This window comes from Narcine bancroftii, chromosome 1 (assembly GCF_036971445.1).
Source record: "Narcine bancroftii isolate sNarBan1 chromosome 1, sNarBan1.hap1, whole genome shotgun sequence".
NCBI classification, from domain to species: Eukaryota; Metazoa; Chordata; class Chondrichthyes; order Torpediniformes; family Narcinidae; genus Narcine; species Narcine bancroftii.
In genome coordinates, this window is record NC_091469.1 from 200,467,379 (window position 1) to 200,493,262 (window position 25,884).

At 41.9% G+C, this 25,884-nt stretch overlaps 1 long non-coding RNA gene across 3 annotated transcripts; it reads right to left on the reverse strand.

The window, feature by feature from the left end:
- Positions 1-7,272: 7,272 nt before the first annotated feature.
- LOC138747332 (uncharacterized) lies at positions 7,273-24,850 on the reverse strand. Of its 3 annotated transcripts, none has more exons than XR_011347469.1 (4): positions 24,707-24,850; positions 22,411-22,557; positions 17,441-17,568; positions 7,273-7,440 (listed from the first exon to the last, which is right to left on the reverse strand). It is a non-coding gene; the product is annotated as an uncharacterized lncRNA (long non-coding RNA). The 3 variants fall into 3 exon arrangements; XR_011347448.1 differs by having other exon boundaries at positions 24,702-24,850; XR_011347441.1 differs by lacking the exon at positions 24,707-24,850 and adding an exon at positions 24,013-24,158.
- Between the last annotated feature and the right edge of the window lie 1,034 nt (positions 24,851-25,884).

Consider the following 25,884-nt stretch of genomic DNA (forward strand, 5'->3'; position numbering starts at 1 on the left):
CCACAGAGGGTGGTAGAGGCGGATTCGCTGACTATGTTCAAAAGAGAGTTAGATAAGACTCTTGTGGGTAACGGAGTTAAGGGTTATGGGGATAAGGCTGGAAAGGGGTACTGATGGTAATGATCAGCCATAATCTAAAATGGCGGTGCTGGCCCGACGGGCCAAATGGCCTACTCCAGCTGCTAATTGTCTATTGTCTATTGTCTATTGTCTATTGTCTAAAAGTTAGACAATGAGTATTCATTAATGCAAAAAGAAAATGGCCTTTCAATAGTGCAGACTTCATGCGGTGTGAGAGTAGCTTACGATGGAGATTGTACGAGGAGGTTCAACAGCTTGATCACCGTGGAACAAAAGCTATTTTTGAACCAAGGAAGGTCATTGATTTGAATTGTTGTCCGTTTCTCTCTCCACGGATGCTGCCTGAAGAAATGGGTATCTCCAGCACTTCCTGCTGTTTGTCATAAGTCATTCATCTCTACTCCAATAGCCAAGGTGCTGGCTTACCATGCTTAATTTTAATTTAAATGGCCCATGCCGCCCAAATATACCAATTAACCAACAACACCCCCTCCCCAACATTTTGATGGAGGAAACTGGAGGAACCCATGCAGACTTGGGGAGAACATGCAAACACCTTACAGACAGCACTAGATTCGAACCCGGATCACTGGTGCTGTAACAGCGTTGTACTAATTGCTACACTTACTATGTAACCTCCATTTGATAAATTGTCGTTTATAAAAATCAATTGCATTCCTTTTCACTGTTTTATGTTTCTTTTTTCAGTTCATTGTTTTTGTGCTGAAGTTCTGTTATATTCTTCAACAAATCCAGATAATTCTTCCTGAAAATACAAACAAGTGCAAAACTCTTGATTAATGCTAATCCATACTGGTTTATGGATTGTCTTCAGAATCAGAATTTATTGTCATGAACATGTCATGAAATTCATTGCTTTGCGGCAGCGTTCACAGTGCAATCACAAGCAATGAGATGGTGAGGCCACGTCTGGGCAAGGCTCAGTATGGAGTGTGCTGGACTGCTGTCCTGGAAGTGGGTTAATTCATCAATGGCACAGCTCAGCATAGGGAAGATCAAGGCAAAGTAACTAAGTATATGATATGAAAGAATAACAAGTAATTTTTTTTTTGGACCCAATTTCTATCCTTGATTTTTTTAAACTCCGAGTTTCCGCTAAACCTTTAATCCTTGGAAAATAAATCCTGAAACATTGATTTCAAAATAATGTGTGAATATGTGGAATACACATCAGTTACAAGGTAGCTCTAGGGGTTTTACACTGAGAAGGAAAAATGTTACAGCAGGTCAAGCAACGTCCGTGCTGGAACTATTTACGATGCCTGCAACCATCCCAAAACTAGATCCATTCAACTGTCGACTGCCCGATCTGTCGACTGCCTTTTACTTTCTATGGATGCTGTGTGGCCTGTAGCATTTCTCCAGCCCTTTTGTGCACTGTATTAGAGCCAAGCAGCTGCAGATTTCAATGTTTGCCTCCAGATCTAGGAGTGCTGGTTCCTGTGTCGAGGTACCAGAGATATGGGGAATGGAGGATTAAAAGGCAGGGAAATCAACCATGATTTTATTGTGCGGTGAAACAAATTCAAGATGCTGAATGGACCTCAACTGTTCAGCACTATCCTCATAGCGTGCTGGAGACATCCATTTTCCTGCTGATCAGAAAAGGAGATACAGTTACAAGAACAGAGGGCTGTCATTTAAAATTTCTTCCAGTGAAATGATGGAGATTCTCTATCCAGGAGAGATAATGGAGCCAAGATAATTAAGGGCATTTAAAGAGAAAACCATAAAAATTCTTCAGCACAGTTAACATAGTGGTTAGTGCAATGCTGTTGCAGTGCCAGAGATCAGGACTGGGTTTTGAATCCTGTGCTGTCTGTAAGGAGTATGTACATTCCACCTGTGTCTGTGTGGGTTTTCTCCAGGGGCTCTGGTTTCTTCCCATTGTTTGAAATATACTGGGGTTCTGAAACAGATTCAGAATTTATTATCATTAACAAGTCACGAAATTCAGTGTTTTGCAGCAACATCACAGTGCAATTATTCATATTATGAACCATCTTGCAACAATAATATAAAAAATAAAAATAATAGTGCACAAAAAGTAAGGCAGTGTCTTTTATTCAATTGATCATTCAGGAATCTGATGGCAGCGGGGAAGAAGCTGTCCTTGCGCCACTGAGGGCTCGTCTTTAGACTCCTGTACCTTTTTCCCAATGGTAGCAGAGTGAAGAGGGCATGGCCTGGATGCTGGGGGTCTTTAAGGATGGAGGCTGGTTTTTTAAGGCACTGCCTCATGTCGATGTCCTTGAAAGAATGAAGTCTGGTGCCTGTGATGTCACAGGCTGAGTTAACAACCCTCTGGAGTTTTTCCTTGTCCTGAGAGTTGGCGCCTCCATACCAGGCAGTGATGCAACCAGCCAGAATGCTCTCCACGGTCCACCTGTAGAGGTTTTCTAGAGTCTTCGGTGACATACCAAATCTCCTCAGACACCTCACGAAGTGTTGCCGCTGGCAAGCCTTCTTCTTGATTACATAACATGGAAGCTCCAGGATAGATCCTCAGAGATGTTGACACCCAGGAATTTAAAGTTCTTGACCCTCTCCACAACTGAGCCCTCGATGAGGACTGGGTCATGTTCCCCTGACTCCCTTCTGAAGTCCACAATCACCTCCATGGCTTTGCTAACATTAAGCGCAAGGTTGGTTGTGACACCACTAAATGAGCTGATCTATCTCCTTCCTGTATTCCTCCTCATTGCCATTTATGATCCTGCCCACAACTGTGGTGTCATCGGCAAACTTGTGGATAGCATTGGAATTTTGCCTGGTCACACAGTCATGAGTGGAGCAGTGGACTAAGCACACATCCTTGGGTTGCATCTGTATTGATGATCCTTGAGGAGGAGATGTTGCTTCCAATTCGTACTGACTGATCTTCTGGTGAAAAAGTCAATAATCCAGTTGCGTGGTGGGGGGAGGTGGGTTGCAGAGGCCCAGAGTTTGTAGCTTTTTGATGAGCACTGAGGAAATAAGGTATTGAAGGCTGAGGCAATGAAGAGCAGCCGTATGTAACATTGCTCTTTTTAGGGTGTTCTAGAGCTGAGTGGAGAGACAGTGATATTACATCTGCGGTAGAGCGATTGTGACGAGAGGTGAATTGCAATGGATCCATATTTTTGCTTAGGTACGTGTTAATTAGCTGTAGATGGGTGGCATGGCTTTGTGGACTGAAATGGCCTGTTACGGTGCTGTATGTCTAAATTTTTCATTAAAAAATTCACAGGAAGTGGCCAGGTGGCCCAACTTGTACATGCTGAACAAGCTAATTCCATTTGCCTGTCTATCTATTTATTTATTTATTTACTTATTAAACATTTCTTTTTTAAAGAGACCGGGTCTCACTGTATTGATTGATCAGGTAGCACTGCAGCTCTATCTGTGGACACCGTCAGTCTCGTTGGCACAGGGCACTTTTCTGGCTGAAGCCGAGTATTTGGCCTTCTTTATACAAGTTTGTGATGACCTGTAGCCGTCACCATATCGATGCCTAACTGAGTGAAGGACACCTGCTCAACACAAGCCACAGCAATCTAGAACTCCTGATCTCAAGTGATCCGACAGCCTCAGCCTCCGAGTAGCCGGATTACAGGCGCGCGCCACCGCGCCCGGCCATTTGCCTGTCCATATCCCTCTTAAACATGTGCCCATTTTAAAGTTCAACGTTCAGATTTATTGTCAGAGTACATACATGATATCACATTCAAACCTAAAGTCCTTTTGAATCTCAGCATTGTATATGTTCGAATATCTTTTACATATACTTTTCTCCCCACCTCAACCATATCTTCTGGCAGCTCGTCCCATCTACCGAGCAGCCTCTGTGTATGCAAAGGTGCTCTTTTAAATCTTACCGCTCCCACCTTAAAACCATGTCTTTTGGCTTTAAATTCCCCATCCCAAGAAAAAGCCTTGACTAGTTTCCCTATCTATTCCCTTTATAATTTAATAAAGCTCCATTAGGCCCCTCCCCTAGCCTCCTACACACAAATGCCTGACCAGCAGCCCCATATAATGCAAGTTCCCCTGTCCCAGTAACATTCTCATGAATCTTTTATGCCATGTATGCATGTTTAATTCCATATTAAAGTCCGATCACTATGAAAAAGAGCCTGAGCTCAGATCAGAAGGGAATTTCACTCTTCCTTCTCATTGACTAAACATGTGGACAGAGTGAAATGGTATCAGCCCATCACTGAAAGTGTTCACTCCACCATGTATCCCACTAGCTAATGCCCATTTTTAAATCTATTCCAAGAATAAAGCTCATGAACAAAATACTCCCATGTGACTAGGTGTTTGGACATACTTAAATTGGTGCATTTCTTCATTGTCAGACAATCTATGCAGTATTTATGAATACAAGAAAGAGAAAATAATACCACTAGGGTATTATTTACACTACATCTCCATGGAAACAAAAGTATGGATGTTAACCAAACCGTATAGGAACTTGCCATCCATGGTAATTTTATTAAATATATAGCAGTTATTAAAAATGTTATGAAAATTTCAATTCAATCTTTTTGGGCAAAAGAAAGCAATCTATAAATTAAGCAATTTGAGGAAAGGATTTTGGAATAATCATGGTTAATCTTTCCATAACCTTACAGTTCAAATTCATTCTCCTCAGGTGCATTGCCGGATTTGACAGGACTTGGCTCGGTCTTTTGGGATCGGCCTTTTAGCAGGAAGTAAGGATAAATGAGTGTTTCGCGGGTTGGCAAACGGGTGGGTAGAATGCCACAGGGGTCATTGCTGGGCCCACAGCTGTTCACTACATGCATGAACGGATTCGAAGAGGGACCTAAGTTTAATGATGACACTAAATTGAGTGGAAAAGCAAATGGTGCAGAGGATGCGGAGAGTCTGCAGAGAGATATCAGGAGGTTTAATTGAATGGGCGAGGGTCTGGCCGATGAAGTGGAATATTGGTAAATGTGAGGTCATGCAGCTTGGAAAAGAGTAGTCAATCAGATTATTATTTAAATGGTGAAAGATTGGAACATGCTGACATGCAGAGGGATTTGGGAGTGCTTGTACATGAATCGCAAAAGGTTGGTTTGCTGCTGCAACAGGTAATCAAGAAGGCCTTTGGAATGTTGACCATCATCGTTAGAGGGATCGAATTTAAGAGTAGAGATGTTCTGCTGCAACTGGAGAAGTCATATCTGGTGAGGCCGTATCTGGTGAGGCCGTATCTGGTGAGGCCGTATCTGGTGAGGCCGTATCTAGTGAGGCCATATCTGGAGCACTACGTGCACTTCTGGCCTCCTTGCATGAGGAAGGATATGCTGCTTTGGAGGTGGCGCAGAGAATGTTCAACAGGTTGATTCCAGAGATGAGGGTATAAACCTATCAGGAGAGATTGAGTTGTTTGGGACTGTACCTGCTGGAATTCAGAAGAATGAGAGGGGATATTAAAATTCTGAAAGAGATTGATAAGAGCAGGAAAGTTGTTTCCACTGGAAGGAGAGACTAGAACTAGGAGACATGGCCTTTAGATTTAGGAGAGTAGAATGAGGACAGATATGATGAGGAATTGCATCTTCTAGAGAATAGCGAATCTGTGTAATCCTCCATCTCAGGAAGCTGTAGAAGTTGCCTCATTAAATATATTTAAAACACAGTTAGATAGATTTTTGCATAGTAAAGGAATTAAGGTTTGTGGGGAATTGGCGGGTAAGTGAGTTTATTCCATGGTCAGATCAGCCGTGATCTTATTGAATGATGGAGTAGACTAGATACTCCAGATGGCCAACTCCTGCTCCTGCTCCTGTTCCTTTTGCACAGGAAGGGGCCTTGAAAGAGCTAGCCAATTGCACAGGAAGGGATCACTCCATTGACTTTGATGGAGCTAGCCAATGTCTCGCTTCCCTACTGCCTCCCTCTGTGGTTCTACATTAATTTCCTGCTCATATATTTATCCAGTTCCCATTTTCAAGTTTGGGTCTAAGGATTGTCATAGCCAAAGGGTAGTAGTGGGGATGAGCTCCCACTGCTACACAAATGCTCTTCATGGAGTGTGTCTCAAACAGCCTCTGACAACCCAGTCCAACTCCTGGCCTTCACATGTGGCATTGTTCTTATGCCCAGCAAAGATGTTCTCACTGACAGGAGAAGGGGCAAAGGCGGGCCACTGGCGCCTTGAAACCAGTTGCTCCAGGCAGATGGGGCTCGTTAACCATAGATGGTAACTTATCTAGGAGAGGGTAAACTCCAGTTTCAAACCTCCACTGCCTTGCGGCTATACCCACTCATGGGAAAGACTTTGGGAGTAAACCCAAGGAAAAATCCAGAGTCGGAGTCCCGAAGGCGGCTGACTGCTATACATAGCACTAGCATGAAAACTCCTGTGATGCTGCTAGCACCAAACTGTATCGACTTTCGTTGTTCCTTTGAACTTCTCATTAGCATGGAGAGGGCAACAGACAGATCTTCATATCAACTCTGCCCTGGCTCATGCCCTGGAGAAGCCATTCCACAGTGACTACCAGAGGCGCAGCACCAATGGTCAACCTCGAATGACAGAGGCCACAAAAACTTTCAAGCTATAGTTGTATTTCCTTCCACTGCTCTTTTAAGTGGAGCAGTTGAGATCTCAATGTCCTGATCATCTCTGCTGTGCTTACTTTTTGGTAATAAGCCTGCACCTCTGTTCCAGCTCACAGAGGCACACTGTCCATTTGGATGATGATGCAGTGATGAATTTACTACTCTCATGGCGAGAGTGCTGGACCATTGACCTAATGAACTCAATTCAATTCCTACCCTGGTCACTGGGAAGTTGAAAAGAAGTAAAGTGGTATTTAAAAAGCTAAAGCTTGTCTTAAATGAGTGTGAAAATATCAGATTGTCATAAAAGCCCATCGGGTCAACAATGTCTGTCAGGGGAGATAATTTGCTGGTTTAGGTTATTGCTGTTAGTTAGTCATTCTTGAGTAAGACTATAACACCTAGCCTCTGGAGTTGCCATATGTACGGAGGTAATCGATTAAGCCAATCTGTGCTCATTAGATCCTTTCACATAGGTGAGTCTGGACCCACCAGTGTGGGTGATTATAACGGTCTCCTCAGGGAGTTATGGAAGTCAAAGAAGTTGCTGACATTACGAATGTAACGCGACTGATTGCACTCAGAGATTTGAATGGAGAACAAACACACATTTAATAGCTTACAATTAATGGCCGGTAGACACAATAGTCTTCAGGTGAATCTGAGGTAAGGCAGAAAAACCAGGGTTTATATTGGAGTAGGTGAAGGTGGAGCCATCTGAACAATACAGAGACAGTGAATTCCAGTTCACTGCATTCAGCCCTTCCTTCAGAATAGAGCCTGTGGGTGAAAAACAGACATTAAATTCATTAAAAAAATTAATAGTTTACAAATATTTACAAGTTAAGTTTGTTAGGATCTAGTTAATCTGGTTGAGCACCTCAATACTGGAGGACTTTGAGCTTCCTGAACTTCGTGGACACTCTGCGGTGCAGAATTACTGGGTCCCGAGGACTCTGACTCTGGTCGCAGAGTGGATTGGATCACTTCCCGAGCAGTGTCGTCTGGAACCATGGGTGGGGTACCTGGCAGTTCCTGCTTTGTTTGAGGCATTGGATCCTCAGTTCCGGTGGGTGCCAGGTCTCTGATCAAAACGGTGTCCTCTCTGTCGTCAGGCATATGTTGGGTTGGTATGCAGCAGGTGCACCCTCTCGAACAGGGGGTCTGTCTTACTCCTCCTCACATGTTTTCCCAGTGGGACCGGCCCTGGTGCTATTAGTCAAGATGGGAGGGTAGTCCCAGACATGGATTTCCTCTGGAATGTAAACATAAGCTCGTGAGGAGTTGCATTGGTCACAGTGGAGAGAAGTGACCTTATGGAGTGTAGCACCATGGGTAGGACTACTTGCCAGTGTGAATCTGGAAGGCCTTTGGACCAGAGAGTCAATTTCACAGCTTTCCATACCATTGTGTTTTCCTTTTCAACTTGTCCATTCTCCTGGGGATTGTAGCTAGTTGTTCTGTTTGAAACAATATCTCTTATGAGCAGGTACTGGCATAGCTATTCACTCATAAATGATGAGCCCCGTCACTATGGATATAGCTGGGATACTTGAACAAGATGAAAATAGAGTACAAAGCCCTGATGATCGTGGTGGTGGTCATGTCTGGGCAGGGGATGGCGAATGGAAAATGTGAATACTCGTTGATAACATTGAGAAAGTACATGTTTCCGTTGTTGGAAGGAGGGGACCCTTGAAATTGAGACTGAGTCGTTTGAACATTTTCCTGATGTCCTCAAAGGAATAGGGCAGGTTGCGTGCCTTGATGAAATGAGTCATGCGAGTGATGCCCGTGTGGCAAAGCTCATCTTGCAGTGACCACAACTGGCTGGTATGTGCAGAGACACAGCTTCCTCTTGACAGGGCATCTGAAGGTTCATTGAGTATACCTGGCCTGTATGCTATATCATAATTATAGGTGGAGAGTTCATTCCTCCACCTTGCAATTTTGTCATTCTTTACTTTACCTCTTTTTGCATTATTAATCATAAATGCCACTGATCGCTGATTGGTGAGCAGTGTAAATTTCTACCGGCTAGGTAATGCCTCCAGTGCCTCTTTCTCCATTGATGGGCCTCTTTCTCCATTGATGGGTTCTGAAGCTTGTGGCCTTGTAGGGTGTGAGAAAAAAAGGCAACTGGCCTGACCGCCTGTTTAAGAGTAGCGGCCAGAGCTACATCAGAGGCATCGCTTTCCACCTGGAAGGGTGCGTTCTCATCCACCGCATGCATGGTGGTCTTTGCAATACAGCTCCAAACGTAGTTAAAAGCCGCCTGGGCTTCAGCTGATAATGGGAAGGGGGCGAATTTTATTCGCAAAGTGAGGGACCCACTGAGCGTAGTAAAAGAAGCTCAGGCACCTCCTTAAAGCCTTTATGGTCTTCAGGATTGGGAGGTCTTAAAGGGAGCGCATTTGATCAGGGTCAGGACCAATGATACCATTCTACACCACATAGCCCAGAATCACCAGACATTTAGTCCGGAACATGCACTTACTGGAGTTGTATGTGAGGTTCAGGGATTTGGCAATGCAGAGAAACTTGTGGAGATTGGCGTCATGGTTTTCTAGAGAGAGTCCACAAATGGTGACGTCGTCGAGATAAGGGAAAGTGACCTTTAACCCGTAATCATCAACCATTTTGTCCATCTGTCTCTGGGAGACCGAGACCCTATTTGTGATACCAAAAGCGACTCTCCGGAACTGATAAAGATGCCCATTTGCCTTAAATGCTGTGTAGGGGCGGTCGTCAGAATGGATCAGTAATTGATGTATGTAGCTTTCAGGCCAATGGTTGAATAGACCTGATACTGCACAATTTTGTTTACCATGTCCAAAATTCGAGGAAGTGGGTATGCATCCAGGAGTGTGAAGTAATTAATTGTTTGGCTGTAGTCAATCACTAGCCAGGACTTTTCTTCCCCTTTTGCAACTACCACCTGGGCTCTCCATGGGCTGTTTCTAGGCTCAATGATATTTTCTTTGAGCAGCCGCTGTGTCTCGGCTCTAATAAATTCCTGCTCTTTGTGACTATCAGCTTGCAATCAGGAGTCAGGCTTGGAAACAGTGGGGGATCAATATTTAGGGTGGAGAGACCGCATGTGGTGCCCAGCTTTTGGAACCCTCCGTTCCACACTGTGATTGGATTGAATGGGCCAGAGTAGTCCATGGTCATGCTTTTAAGGTGACACAGGAAGTCCAGGCCCAGGAACACAGGAGCACACAAATCCTTCAGTACATGCAGTCAGGACATACAAAATTCCCCCCCTTTTACAATTAGATGTTGTATACAATACCCCTGGATCATCGCAGAATGCGAGTGCAATGCTAAGTAAATACAATAGTCCATCGGATACACTTTTAAGTTGTACTGCAGGCCAGTCGCAGAGCTTATAAAGCTCTTAGTGGAACCAGTGTCTACCAAACAATCAGTCAAGTATTAATTTACCCTCACCTCCATCGGTGACTTATTCAATTGGTGAGGTCTTGCCTGATCCAAAACGACCGAGGCTAGTGCTCCAGAAACCACATTGCTCCCTAAGTTGATGTTGACTCTCTCCTTTTGGCCTGCAGCAGACAAGCTGGCATCCACCATGAGGCGTGGCATTTGGCTGCCCTCCGTCTTGGTCCAAGGGAGGACTAGGTGGCGTTGACCACAAGGCACAGCAAGATGGCCACCATTGCTTCTTGTGATGCTTTACTTTTGGTAGCGGGTATCGCCATGAGGCACAACAAGATTTCAATGGCGAGCAGCATGGAGAGGTACTTCGAGACTTGGGCACAGGTCATACGCCAATTCAGGGGTCGCACACGCGGTCGCCCTCTTTGGTTTCCCCTTGGCCCTGCAGACCTTCACCCAGTGCCCCTACTTACTGCATCCTGAGCACACAGCACCCTTTGCAGAACATTGGGAGCATGGGTGCTGTGCCTGTCCATAGAAGTAGCATCCCCATCTCACATGGCCGCGGCTGTCAGTGCTGGGGCTGCGGGGGTCACCGGCGCCCCACTGACCTCGTCTTCTGAAATGGAGTTGCTTTCGCTTATGAGGACTACAGTTCCCATTTGGGCCTGTTCAAGTGCTTTTGCTAGGTCCAGGGTGCTGGCCAGGTCTTTCTTCCCCAACTCTAGCAGTTGCTGCTTCACGTATCTCGACCTCACTCCTGCCACGAGGTTGTCCTGGATTTGTTCCTCCTCTCTCACCCGGGCTGTAACTGCTTCATAGTGGCATTTCCTATTCAGGGCCCACAGTTCAAAGACATAATCATCCAGCGACTCACCCAGACACTGATGACATTGAGAGAGCCAGTGTCTTACCAGCACGTCTTTCTGAGGCCTCAGGTAGTGGGCCTTCAAGCCTTCAATGGCAGATGTAAGTTGCATAGTCTCTGATGACAGTGAACCCCTTGAGGCCGACTTGAGCGAGAAGTGCAGATGTCTGTAGACTATCAGAGTTGAAGACGTCTTGCATTGCCGTCAGGTAGGACTGAAAGCAGTCCAGCCAGTAGGTGAATTCCTCCAGGGCCTCTGGGGACAGAGGGTTGACCTGGAGCATGCCTGGCTTCAACAGGGTTTTCATCCTGCTTCAAAAGTTAAGGTATTAAAATTGAGATGCGACTGAATGCACTTGGAAACAAGTGAGGAGTACAAACAGCTTTTAATAGCTTACAATCAATGGCCGGTATATATAATAGCCCTCAGGTGAATCTGAGGTAATGTGGGAAAACCAGGGTTTATACAGGGGTAGGTAAGGATGGAGCCAAGGGAGGAGCTAGCCATACAGTCAGTGAATTCTAGTTCACTGCAACCAGCAACCTTCATAACCTGTGAATGATTTTTTTTAAAAGCCCGCCATTAAGGGTTCATACTTTATGAACTGTGAAGCCTGTGAAATGTGCCTTAGAAATCCTTTCTTTAACTGCTTCTTTATATTGAATTGGAAGCTTGTAATGAGATAGAGTGAAAAGATCTCTTTTACGTTTTATCCAGACAAGTCAACCCATATGTAAGTATGGCAGGTAGTGCAAAAAAAAACAAAAGTGCAGGGTGCAGTGCTGCAGTGAGTAAAAGAGTGCCAGATACAGCATTACAAAACAAAGTGATCATTGATACAGAGATAAATGCAGTTAAAAGTGCAAGGACATCATCTTCTACCTATGAGAGGTCCATTTAAGAGTCTGATAACAGCAGGAAAGAAATTGTCCTTTAGTCTGGAGATTTATGATGATGTATGCATTTAACATAAACACTTCATAAATCAAAGATACAAGCCCTTCAACCCATCAAATCTGTGCCACTATCAAGCACCCATTTATCTCAATTTACTTCCTTCTCTCCATGTTGTCTATGGGCTGTGACCTTTTGTCATCCCCTGTTGAGGGTGCCTTGCTAATTTACTTATTTATACAAAGGCCGAGGATCATAAACTTGGAGCCAAATTGCAAGGTTTATTAATCACAAGCCAGCAGGGACTAGAAAGGGGTGTTTGGTTCGGTGCGGACTAGAGGGGCCTAATGGCCTGTTTCCGTGCTGTAATTGTTATGTTATGTTATGTTAACTTACTGAAACAAAATAATTTAGTTTATCTATTTTTAAAGCTTCTTCATCTAATGCCAGGTTGTTTTCATTGTCATGTGGAAGATTGATCCAAACCATGTTCAAGTTTATTGTCACTTATACCAAGGTGCAGTGATAGAATTTGCTTTGTGAGTAGTCCAACTAGACATCTCATACATAGTACACCAAGTAAGACTTGGTACAGAGTTACAAAGAGAGATCAGTTGGTACAGAACAAAGGCAACATAATTTTACGAGGTTCCTGATAACAGCGGAAAAGAAACTATCCTTGAATCCAGCAGAGTGTGCAGTTTCTTTCCAATGGGAGGGGATGAAGAGAGACGGGTGGGACGAGTCTTTAATATATAGGCTCCATTTCCAAGATAGAGTCGATGGAGGGGAGGTGGGTGAGGATGATCTGAGATGTTCAGCAGTTTCTTGCAGTGATTCACCCTGTCAAAATGTTTTCAATGATGTACCTGTAGAAGCTGTTAAGGGGTGCAAATGACATACCAAATTTCTTCAGGGTTGTTGAAATATTGTTGGGAGTGATGATGATCAGTTGATTGTACATATGTACCAAAGTTCTCACTTGCTGCAGCCAAACAGGTACTTGAAGAAATATTAGAATAGTGAACTAATTGAATGTACATATGTACCAAAGTTCTCACTTGCTGCAGCCAAACAGGTACTTGAAGAAATATTAGAATAGTGAACTAATTGAATGTACATATGTACCAAAGTTCTCACTTGCTGCAGCCAAACAGGTACTTGAAGAAATATTAGAATAGTGAACTAATTGAATGTACATATGTACCAAAGTTCTCACTTGCTGCAGCCAAACAGGTACTTGAAGAAATATTAGAATAGTGAACTAATTGAATGTACATATGTACCAAAGTTCTCACTTGCTGCAGCCAAACAGGTACTTGAAGAAATATTAGAATAGTGAACTAATTGAATGTACATAGGTACCAAAGTTCTCACTTGCTGCAGCCAAACAGGTACTTGAAGAAATATTAGAATAGTGAACTAATTGAATGTACATAGGTACCAAAGTTCTCACTTGCTGCAGCCAAACAGGTACTTGAAGAAATATTAGAATAGTGAACTAATTGAATGTACATAGGTACCAAAGTTCTCACTTGCTGCAGCCAAACAGGTACTTGAAGAAATATTAGAATAGTGAACTAATTGAATGTACATAGGTACCAAAGTTCTCACTTGCTGCAGCCAAACAGGTACTTGAAGAAATATTAGAATAGTGAACTAATTGAATGTACATAGGTACCAAAGTTCTCACTTGCTGCAGCCAAACAGGTACTTGAAGAAATATTAGAATAGTGAACTAATTGAATGTACATAGGTACCAAAGTTCTCACTTGCTGCAGCCAAACAGGTACTTGAAGAAATATTAGAATAGTGAACTAATTGAATGTACATAGGTACCAAAGTTCTCACTTGCTGCAGCCAAACAGGTACTTGAAGAAATATTAGAATAGTGAACTAATTGAATGTACATATGTACCAAAGTTCTCACTTGCTGCAGCCAAACAGGTACTTGAAGAAATATTAGAATAGTGAACTAATTGAATGTACATATGTACCAAAGTTCTCACTTGCTGCAGCCAAACAGGTACTTGAAGAAATATTAGAATAGTGAACTAATTGAATGTACATATGTACCAAAGTTCTCACTTGCTGCAGCCAAACAGGTACTTGAAGAAATATTAGAATAGTGAACTAATTGAATGTACATATGTACCAAAGTTCTCACTTGCTGCAGCCAAACAGGTACTTGAAGAAATATTAGAATAGTGAACTAATTGAATGTACATATGTACCAAAGTTCTCACTTGCTGCAGCCAAACAGGTACTTGAAGAAATATTAGAATAGTGAACTAATTGAATGTACATATGTACCAAAGTTCTCACTTGCTGCAGCCAAACAGGTACTTGAAGAAATATTAGAATAGTGAACTAATTGAATGTACATATGTACCAAAGTTCTCACTTGCTGCAGCCAAACAGGTACTTGAAGAAATATTAGAATAGTGAACTAATTGAATGTACATATGTACCAAAGTTCTCACTTGCTGCAGCCAAACAGGTACTTGAAGAAATATTAGAATAGTGAACTAATTGAATGTACATATGTACCAAAGTTCTCACTTGCTGCAGCCAAACAGGTACTTGAAGAAATATTAGAATAGTGAACTAATTGAATGTACATATGTACCAAAGTTCTCACTTGCTGCAGCCAAACAGGTACTTGAAGAAATATTAGAATAGTGAACTAATTGAATGTACATATGTACCAAAGTTCTCACTTGCTGCAGCCAAACAGGTACTTGAAGAAATATTAGAATAGTGAACTAATTGAATGTACATATGTACCAAAGTTCTCACTTGCTGCAGCCAAACAGGTACTTGAAGAAATATTAGAATAGTGAACTAATTGAATGTACATATGTACCAAAGTTCTCACTTGCTGCAGCCAAACAGGTACTTGAAGAAATATTAGAATAGTGAACTAATTGAATGTACATATGTACCAAAGTTCTCACTTGCTGCAGCCAAACAGGTACTTGAAGAAATATTAGAATAGTGAACTAATTGAATGTACATATGTACCAAAGTTCTCACTTGCTGCAGCCAAACAGGTACTTGAAGAAATATTAGAATAGTGAACTAATTGAATGTACATATGTACCAAAGTTCTCACTTGCTGCAGCCAAACAGGTACTTGAAGAAATATTAGAATAGTGAACTAATTGAATGTACATATGTACCAAAGTTCTCACTTGCTGCAGCCAAACAGGTACTTGAAGAAATATTAGAATAGTGAACTAATTGAATGTACATATGTACCAAAGTTCTCACTTGCTGCAGCCAAACAGGTACTTGAAGAAATATTAGAATAGTGAACTAATTGAATGTACATATGTACCAAAGTTCTCACTTGCTGCAGCCAAACAGGTACTTGAAGAAATATTAGAATAGTGAACTAATTGAATGTACATATGTACCAAAGTTCTCACTTGCTGCAGCCAAACAGGTACTTGAAGAAATATTAGAATAGTGAACTAATTGAATGTACATATGTACCAAAGTTCTCACTTGCTGCAGCCAAACAGGTACTTGAAGAAATATTAGAATAGTGAACTAATTGAATGTACATATGTACCAAAGTTCTCACTTGCTGCAGCCAAACAGGTACTTGAAGAAATATTAGAATAGTGAACTAATTGAATGTACATATGTACCAAAGTTCTCACTTGCTGCAGCCAAACAGGTACTTGAAGAAATATTAGAATAGTGAACTAATTGAATGTACATATGTACCAAAGTTCTCACTTGCTGCAGCCAAACAGGTACTTGAAGAAATATTAGAATAGTGAACTAATTGAATTAAATTAAGAGACAATGAATATACAAGATAGATAACACTGTATTCACAGTAATCCTAGTGCAAAAAAGGTGACTTAAATAGTGTTGACAGTCCCTGATCAGTATATTAAGATTTAAGAGTGATAGCTGTTGGAAAGAAACTGTTTTCGACACTAAAGGTGCTGGTTTTTAGGCATCTCTACCTTCTGCCTAAGGTAATTGTAGGGACAATTATTACATTCAAAATACAATTAGACAAATGCATGGATAGGAAAAGGTTCGAGGGACAGGGGTCGAATGCAGGTAAATGGGACTCACCGGGTCAGCAGGGACAAGTTGGGCTGAAGGGCCTGTTCCCATGCTCAATCAATGGCACGGGAAAATACTCAATAACTTTGTTTTAACCACCTATCTTGAAGAGCAGTTCAGAAAACTGAAATGAAATGAATGACTAAAAATGACAGGAGATGGATTCCCATGGAATGTAACACTTGCTCCTTTTCCACCAGTATATAAGTGACAAGTACCTGTGGGTCTGGATCCAAATCAGTACTGTATCAAAGAGTCACAGTGTTGATTTCCATTAGTATTAATTTCTGTCTATTTAATTTTACTGGTGTCACCACTTCCTACTAAACTGCAAGAGACAATTCCTTATTGATTGCTTTCTCACTCGTCAAAGTATCCCTGGCTGATCATATTTTACCCTGAAGACAACTTATACATTTCAGATAATAAGCTAGTGCTCAGAGCAGGAAATGGATTACATGTGCAGTCACTAACTGTCCAAGTGAATCATGTTACTGTGTGTCAATATACTGTGTCTGCCTATCATTTCACCTGGTCTGATAAGAGAGGATATCTGCCTTGTGTTCCAGGGACAGCTCAGCATGCATTCAGTGGCCACTGGCTGCTGAATCGATCCTGGCTCAGGGGGGATTGATCTCAACACTTTTGCCAGTACCTTTCTCCACACTGTGTATGCTGTGCTTGCAACAGGAAGGCTCCTGTGTTATGAGGGCTTTGTTTACCCCATCAACTTTCTTCTTTTCTGAATAGATTTTGCACAAATTGGCTGCTGACAATTTAGCAGAGCGGACTAATACAGAAAGGTGAAGGTGGGGGGCTGGTTTGTGGGGAGGAGGGGGTTGTGCTTTGCAGCATAAAAATAAATCCATGGCAGGTCCTGGTGGTAATAAAGGCTGCATTTTTCTTTCTGTGATATGAAAGAAGTGTTGTCGTCATGGCAACCGAAGCTCCAGAAAATGGCCTTGCCCATGCTGCTTTGCACTGATGTCCCTCGAGGCCTTTACTCAATCCCCCCTGTTGGATCTTGGTTTATACAATTACAGAGCCTCAAGTACACTGTCTATCACCTCTCACATAAACCTGTGGCAGGCCATCGCACAAAGGGACTGCTTTGAAGGTTAAAAAAGGGCCGCTCCAGTACAGTTAATAGGTCAGAGATTTAGTTATAGGCCTTGAAGCTTAATTCCAATGGCCATGCATTCCAGCACTGCAAAGAAACAGATATTTTGCCCTTAACATTCTCTCAGGAGGCCACTTGTCATGTGTACCAGGCAGTGTATAAAACCACAGGAGTCCGTACACTCCAAGACATTCAGATTATTTTTCAAAGTGGTTTCAGAGGCGGCAGTTGCTAAGGTGTTTCCAACAGAGATGTCTGGTATTTAACTTTCTTTGACTTATGACAGTTCTGGCTTTTTGCAGAAGATTAGAGCCCAAGCACTGCAGTTCTTTCAGCAGCCAGCGCTTCCGTGAAATGTTGTTCAACATTGGAACAGGTAAGGACACCAAGACAGCACAAAGCAACTCACCTCCCTTCACGCTTCAGTTGAAATTAAGAACATTTCTTTGGCCATTTGATATACAGTGTAGGGCAACTTCAAAGATTTTGTTTTGGATATAAATGCAAGGTTGACGTTCAGCTTCCCTTCACTGTTATCTGAAAGATTAATGACCATTAGAACATTATACAGTTCCAAATAGCTAAATTTAAAGAAGACATCAACCTTTACCATTGATGCCTGGTTACTGCACATCACACTGCAGTGAAACCATCAAAGATCAGGTCCCAGTGATTTGCTACTAACTGATTAAAAAATAGCAACATTTTTCTCAGGTGCCTTCTGCATCCTCTGGATACAATGGTTCTGCAAAAGAACATGTGTAGTGTGAAATGCAGACACATCCAGTGGCTATATGAAGGTGTCTCCAAGACTGACTTCTGTCTTCTCTCTCATGAAGATCATTTTAATTCTAGCTGGAATGCTGTGACAAACTTTTTTTAATGCAGCTGTGAATTTTAAGCACTTATTTCCCAGATCAAGATGGAAGCAGGGAGTTATTGTTATTAACTGCCCCTGCCCTACACCACTCTCCAATATATCTCTGTTCTCCTTTCCAAGATCATCCCACGCCTATCAGAGAAACCGTAAGAAATCCTTGCCCTTTGAGAAAGTCACCACACTCCACTCAAAATTAACCACCAGTCTTGTCACCAGGAAACGGAATATCCCTTCACCTGCAGAAAATTGAATGGAATGCTTTCTGCTGCCTGCGTTATGGTACTCTGGTGTTTGAGGGTGTGAACAAGTAAGAAGAGCTTGAATTGGAACAAAGACTTAATGGGAAACACCATTTCATTTACCGACATGTGCGGCGGTGCCCATCTCTTCAGCTACTGGAATGCAAAAGATTTCTATTTCTATTGTCCTTTTCAGCAAGCGACTGAGAAGGTCTTGAAAGGCAATAAAATATTCTAGAGTGCTGAAACAAAAAAACTCATCCTTTCTATTTTAAAAGCATCTCACAAGATATTTTTGCACACCCAAAGGAACCGAAAGAGATCAGAACATACAGGTGAAAATTCGACACATTCTTTTGTTTGATCTAAGCTGTTGTGCCAGTTGACTAACACTGACTATCAACATCAATGCTGCCCTGAAGAGAAGGACAGTTCATCGAATTCTATAGCACAGAGACCCTTCAGCCCAACTTGTTCATACTGACAAAGTTATCTACCTAATCTCATTCCATATGCCCACATTTGGCCCTTGTCGACTGGCAGCCTTCTGCACATACCAAACCACCCTCTGGGAAGAAGGTGCCACCCAGGACCCTTTCTCCCCTTTCACCTTAACCGATACACTCTAGTTTTAGATTTCCCAGTCCTCAGACAAGACTGACTTTATCTATGGTTTTATAAACCTCTCTTTTGGATGGTTTGATGGTCTTGGTTTAATGTACACTGCCAGTAAGGAAAACTAAATGAAGATTAGAGCTGTGGATGTAGCAATGCACATAGATCTCTGGTCAAAATAAATAAAATTTTTATACCTTCAGGTATAAAGATCTAGTAGGTTATTAAGTACAATCTCCAATATTGCAATTGCATTGTTTACTTCAATATTCTGGGTGTGGAGAAATGGTTCCATAAGTAACACCTAAAACATCTTTTAAATGAACATGCACCAACTTCTCACAGTGCTCATGGAGAACAGTCCTGGACAAGCCTGACTTTCCAACAGCAGGCTCAGTTCCTCATCAAATGTGCTTGTCGCCTTCAAAATTTGCTTCAGCAATAAACCACTCTGATTGGTTTATTATCACAGGTTGATACATACACCATGCATGGCTTGGTTTCAATCTATGCAGATAGTGATTCCTGCTGGTTTGATCCTCAAGTTAATAATGGGAATATGGAAAAAGGAAGGGAGGTTTGAATTGGTCTGTAAATAAACTACTTCATTATCAGTGGCATCAGGACATCCACAGAGCTTTAATGACTTCTGTTTTGCTTTTGGAATGCCTGAAGCTATGCTGATCCCTGAAGTGTCAGCTCCTTGGTGTGGCTGGTCAATAAAGAACATCCTAACATTGGGCAAATGTTATTCTGCAACCCATTAACAGCTTGACCTTAGTCCAAGGAGAAAAACGACATGGATAATTCTGAAAATCAGTTTCATAACACTGTGCAAATCTTACTCCTGGTAGACAGCATCCTATTAGATCTCAAACACACTGATCTTTAAGTTTGTACTCCATTTTCAATATGCCATGAGATGCAATAGAAATATCAATCTTGCAACATTTAGAGGGCCAAACTGAGACAGGGAAACATTAAACTGAGGAGGTGGGTGTGTGTTGGACCAAAGCAAGATGTTCCTCAAGATGCTTTGCACTATTTCACAGTACTTTTCTCTTTTACAGTATACACTAGACTTTTGCCTTTGTTTTATGCTAAGACAATGTTTTTATATTTTCACTACCTGATGCAGTTTGTCAAGATTGAGTTGTCTAAATAGCACACAAAAAAATAGTTTTTCACCATCTCCCAGTGTAAATGATAACAATTGAATTCAATTTCTCAGCTTCTTGTGAAACACTGCATTGCAGGAGCAGAACCTGATCTTTGCTCAATTATTGAATATTGGGATCAATACACTTTTGGATATGATGCTTGGGAAAGGAAAGCAGGCTTCATCAATCATGGATCTATTGAATGGAGGAGGAGTTTGGAGGGCTAAATGGTCTGCTCCTTATGTTCTCATGTCCTTACAGGAAGCAGACGACAACAGAGATTCAACAAAGTGTAGATGCTGGAATCTTAAGAGAAAACAAGTTCCTGGAGGATCTCAGCAGGTCAGCCAGCATCTGCGAAGGCAGAGCGATGGTCAATGCCACATCACCTTAGTTGCTGACTGGATAGCCTGGGTCAAAGTCACTGAATGTGTGAGTCCCAGATCCACTCCATTCCAACCGGATTTTGAGAAAACTTCACTGAAGACAAATACCACTTAAAATAACCATGTCACTTTCATGAGGCAAAGTTCAAAAATAAGGGAGCATGAGTGGATCATATAAAGTCCTCAAGATCTTCTGTTAGATTACACATTGTGATAGTACAGATCTATCACCAATGTATATAGTGTATATAGTTACAGTATCTAGACTGTGCTTACAGTGATTGGCTGAGAGCTAAGCCACGCCTACTGTCTGGGCCTTAAAGGGTTGTGTCCCTAGCCAGGTCGGATCATTCCAGACTGGTCGGCCGCCTGTGAAGAGCTCCTGTCTTTTGCTAATAAAAGCCTTGGTTTGGATCAACAAGTCTTTGATTCTTTCGACGAGCTCTACACACATGAACTGAATAACTCCCTTTGATTGCCTTTAGACCATTACTCATGAAACTCCACCAGGAAAACCTATCAATCTTGTTTTGGAAGTGATGATAGTGAAGACCTCAAGGACTGTACCATATTTAGGGTATTACAGTTAGAAAAATGCTATTACTGTGCCGGCAACTAGGGTTCAAATCCACCACTGTCTGTCAGGAGTTTGTGCATTTTCCCCATGACCTGCATGAGTTTCCTCTGGGTTCTCTGATTTTCTCCCCCGTTAGTGGGTTAATTGTCACATGGGTGTATTTGGGCAGCTCGGGCTTGTGGGCTAGAATTGTCTGTTACCGTGCGGTATCTCTAAACTTTGCATAGATCAATGGTTGTTCATGTTAACTTTCAGTGTTGCAGTTACACCTCCCACTCTCTCTCCAGCCCTATTTATTCCTTTAGTCCTCTCCAACTTTATTTTCCCTCATTCAGGGTCAACCACAAGTTCAGCAAAGGACAAAGAAATGGCTTCACACCATGGAGGAAATTCTGCCACAACCATACCCAAGAAGGGTTGTGCCCCTTCTAGTAATCCCCTAGAGCCGAGGTACTAGTGTAGATGAACCAGGAAAGTGGAGCAAAGATTGGCAGTGGAATTGAACTTGAACCAGTGCCAATTGTTGCATTTTGGTAGGTTAAACCAGGGCACGATTTACATGTTGAGTGGTAGGGACCTAGAGAGTGTTGGGGGGGGGGGTACAGGTACATAGTTTCATGAACGTGACCACACATGTGGATAGGGTGATGAAGGTGGAGATTGGCATCTTTGTCTTCATCAGTCACGACACTGAGTTACAGGAAAACAGACGTCATGTTACAACTGTACAAGGTGTTGGCGAGACCACACAAAGAACTGTGCATGAGTTTGGTCATCCAGCTGAAGGAAAGATATAATTGACGAAGAGTGACTGAGTGACTGGTCAGGATAAATTACAAGAAGAGATAGATAAGCTGGGATATTTCTCCCTGGGCCACAGAAGACTAAGGCCAGATCTTATAGAGATTTATAATATCACGATGGGCAATTGACATAGCCTTTCTCATATGGTAGGGGAATTTAAAAGAAGAGGGCAGAGGTTTGAGGTGTAAGAAAGGGGCTTGAGGGGTACATTCTTCACACAGAAGGAGGTGGGTACATGAAACAAGGTGTCAGAGCCAGTGCTGGATTCCAGGACCATTGCAACGTTCCAAAGACACTCAGACAGATATGCAGATAGGAATGGTTGACAGGAATATGGGCTGAGTGCTGGAAATAGGACTAGCTTGGATGCCATTGATGTTGTGCTGAATGGCCTGTTTCTGTGCTTTAGAACTCTATGACTCTCTGGCAACATTAAGAGGCAAAGCAGCAGAAAGGTATATCCCACCGCTAACTCCAAGGGTAAATAAGTTTAGGGCCAGTTCTGTCCCCTCATGCCCTTGGTATTCCACCTTAAATATTCTCAACAAATCCAGGGTCAAGAATCTCAAAGATCTGCAACTCTCTGAGTAAATAAATGTCTCCTCAACTTTGACCTCAATGTTGACTCCTTCTCTTGAGATTGTACTTCACCGTTTAAAGGTCTCCAACCTTAGGGGACAGGCATATGAACACAAGCAGACAGCATGGAAACACTCACCAGGTTGGGCAGGACATGCAGGAGGAGAAACCAAATCAAAACCAAATGGAGAATTTAAGGTTTAATCAGAGAAATGTCAGAATTGCAGATGCTGGAATGTTGAGTGAACAAAGAAAAGCTGGAGGGACTCAACAAGTCAGGCAGCATCTGTGGAGAGAAACAGAAAAAGTCACCACTTCAGGTTGGGTCCCTTCACCAAGACAAGATTTAGTCAGGGTAACACCAAATAATTAATCCATTAAGGCAAAGTCCTTTCTTAAATTCTTTTGCTAATTTTCATCCTTCATCAAGGAATAACCAGGTGCAAATTTTGTTCAGAATTAAATATCGACCATTGAAAAGGACCGCGCAGGAGTTGTTGGGTTGCAAGCAGCAATAAAGTCATGCTTATGTGTCTGTAAAAAGGAAGGTGTCAGACATGTCTTCTGAGTGTGCTGGCCCTGTCAGTAATCCTAGTCACAAGGGGGTAGCATTGGTACAGTTCTGTTTTCCCATCACTGTCCACCACAACAAGGGCTGGCTAGAGGTCTAAACCCTTGCAGGCTCCTGCATGCAAATCTCTGCATTAAAAGCAAGTGATTTAACAATGAAATGACATGGCAGGGGGATGGGATGGGATCTTCTGTGCTTATTGGTCAACTTGCATTAGACACAAGCGGTGTGGTGGAGGAGAACTCCAGAATGGGCGGGTGGGGGGGGGGGGGGTGGGGGGGGGGGTGGATGTGCTAGCATCCTGTCGCTAGGCATTTGCTGACCTTTTGTAAAATGTTCATTGTGAAGGCTAAATGCCTGGGTCAGTTGAGAGTGGATTCGGCTTTGATCAGAGTTTAGCTGCAGACTGAAGATGAGCTCCTCCTGACAGTCACCCACAGATTTAACTTCAGGCACTGAACACAGAATAGCAGGGACTCATGCACGCCTGATACATTCTTAATTTGAAAGAAAATGAACAAATTTTCATCTCAATAACTTAAAAACACCAAAGTAGACAGTTATCTGATTATCTGATGAAATTATTGTCAGCTATCAGTAACAGAGTTTGATGAATTCCAAACAACTCCCTGGAGGATACGACAGAAACCATTAGAGGAAATTAATTCTTCTGATTTTTATATAGCAAAAACAAATATCAAGATTATTTCAAGCGGTGTGGGTTCTGTTTCATTGTAGAGATGTGTTTCTTTTTGTCTCCACAGTGCCGGCACTACGCCTTTTGTAACTGTCCTGTCAGAAATATCTTTTCCGCTTTATTGTACTGGAGTGATGTGATCTTTCCACTGCCCTTTGTCTTCGCAGAAAATTAATTCTCATTTGCATTACCGCATCTAAATGTCACCCAGAGATATTTTGTTAGACGTTGGTCGTGCTGGCAGAGAACGGAGAAGGATAATTGCATTCTACCTAGCAAAGGGATTTACATAATTTCAGACAGCAATTAAAGATTCCCTGGGATTTTTTCTGATTCTGAACCTCTGCTACTACAAAGACACTATTCGTTTACATTTAGCTCATGGATCCTTGCTGTTCATTTGCATAAAATTAAAGGTTTTTGTGATCTGGAACAGCAGGCTAACATTTAAAATTCTGATTTGAAAAGCTTACCTTGGAATAATAAAATGTTAATTCCATTTTATAAACTCTCAGGGCTCATCACCTGGCTTTCAAATTTTAAGCAATTGTTTTGTTTTATTTTGGATCCAACACCGACTGCCAAAGGCTATTCCGTAGAAGCCGAAATAACTCATGGATAGCCCAGAAATTCCCAATGTCATTGCAAGCAAAGGTGGGGGGGGGGGGGGGTGCGGGGAAGAAAGATGTGCCCTCCTTCTACTTGAGAAATATAAAAACTAGAGATTGGGGTTAAAGAGCATAAATACATCCTCATGTAGAATCTAATACTTGGCTGAAAGTGTTATGTAGAAACAAGATTTTGAAACCAAACCAAAATCCACCATCCCACAGCCAATCTTATTTACTACACACAATTAATTGTTTAGTGCATACAGAAATTCATCTTAGATGAATAAAGTAGGATGGGGGTTCTCTGCAGAATAAATGAAAAATGATAGGGAACTGCCTCATGCCTTTTGCTAAATGTGCACAGGGTGGGAAAAATCAGCCTTATGCCAGATTCAAGCGAAATGTAATCTTTACAATGGCTCAGACACAATAACAGACATATCCCCAGCAATGGATTAAAAAAAGAGTTTTTGCTGATGGTGTATTATTTTTGGACTAAATATCACAAATATGATGAAATGCAGTCAGTTATAAATTCCCCAAATTCTTACCTTACCAAATTCAGATGCCTTTTACTCGGTTCCCATTTCAATCAACAAGCCTGGCAATTTTATCGCAATCACTTACTTAGTGTAATTTGAAAAAAAAACACTCCGATTGCTCTATTTGTTTTACTCTGCATTTTCGACGAAACTGACATCCGCACCTTACAACAGTTCAATTACTGAAAATATTTTGTGTTTATAACACGCACATGTTATTGAAAACAGGAGAGATGGGGAGTTCTGTCCAATCAAAAAGGAAGTATTTGTGAAAAATAAAGATAGAAAATGCTGAAAGCTCTCAGCAGGTCAGGTAGCACGTCAGGAGAAAGAAACGTGTTTCAGGTCTGGGACTCTTGTCAAAACTGGAAAAGATTGAAAACAAGTTGGGTTTTTAACTAGAGAGGAGTTCACTCTTTTAAAAAATTATTTTTAGTGTACAGTAAAACCCTTGTTATCCAAAATTTAAGCAACCAGCAGCCTCAAGCAACCACCAAAAAAATCGAGGAAAATACATTAAAAAATTAAAATAAATAAGAATAAAATAATAGGTAAAAAATACTTAAGTTTAAAATTGTAAAAATAAAGGTTCTCTGAATTAACACATAACCCTTGGTGAAGATGGGAGCAAATATTCAGTCAGGGAAGTGCCTTGGTCGTACTTTGCTCATAGCAGCTGTTTGAATAAAGTTGTGTTTGAATAAAATGGCATCGCTCAGAACAGCTGCTCGATGTCACTTGTCATTGGTCAGAGGCTTTATCTGTAAATTTGGGGGTGAGGGGTGGGGGGGCAGTTAATTGTCTACAATGCTATTGTTTGTCTTTTGGGCTGCTCTGTGGAGGGGGAAGAACTTGCAGACTGAAAATAAACTAAAAGGCATTAAGGATTATATATTCATACAAGTATAGTATGTTTCTCTTTTAAACAGTTTATTCTTAATGCAGGTGTATTAGTCAGGCATTGTAAGAGTAAATCTCAAGCAGCCAGAAATTCTGCTTATCCGGTATCTACCAATCCCCTTAGGCACTGGATACCTGGAGTTTTACTGTATATTCAAGGGGTGTGATGTTAGTGTCATCATCCTCTGCCCTGACTAGTTTAGCTAGATTGATGGGTGTGAAATCACATACAAAGCAATGTCTTTCCCTCTGTGGAAGACATTGTGACATTATCGTTTTAAATATAGCCGAA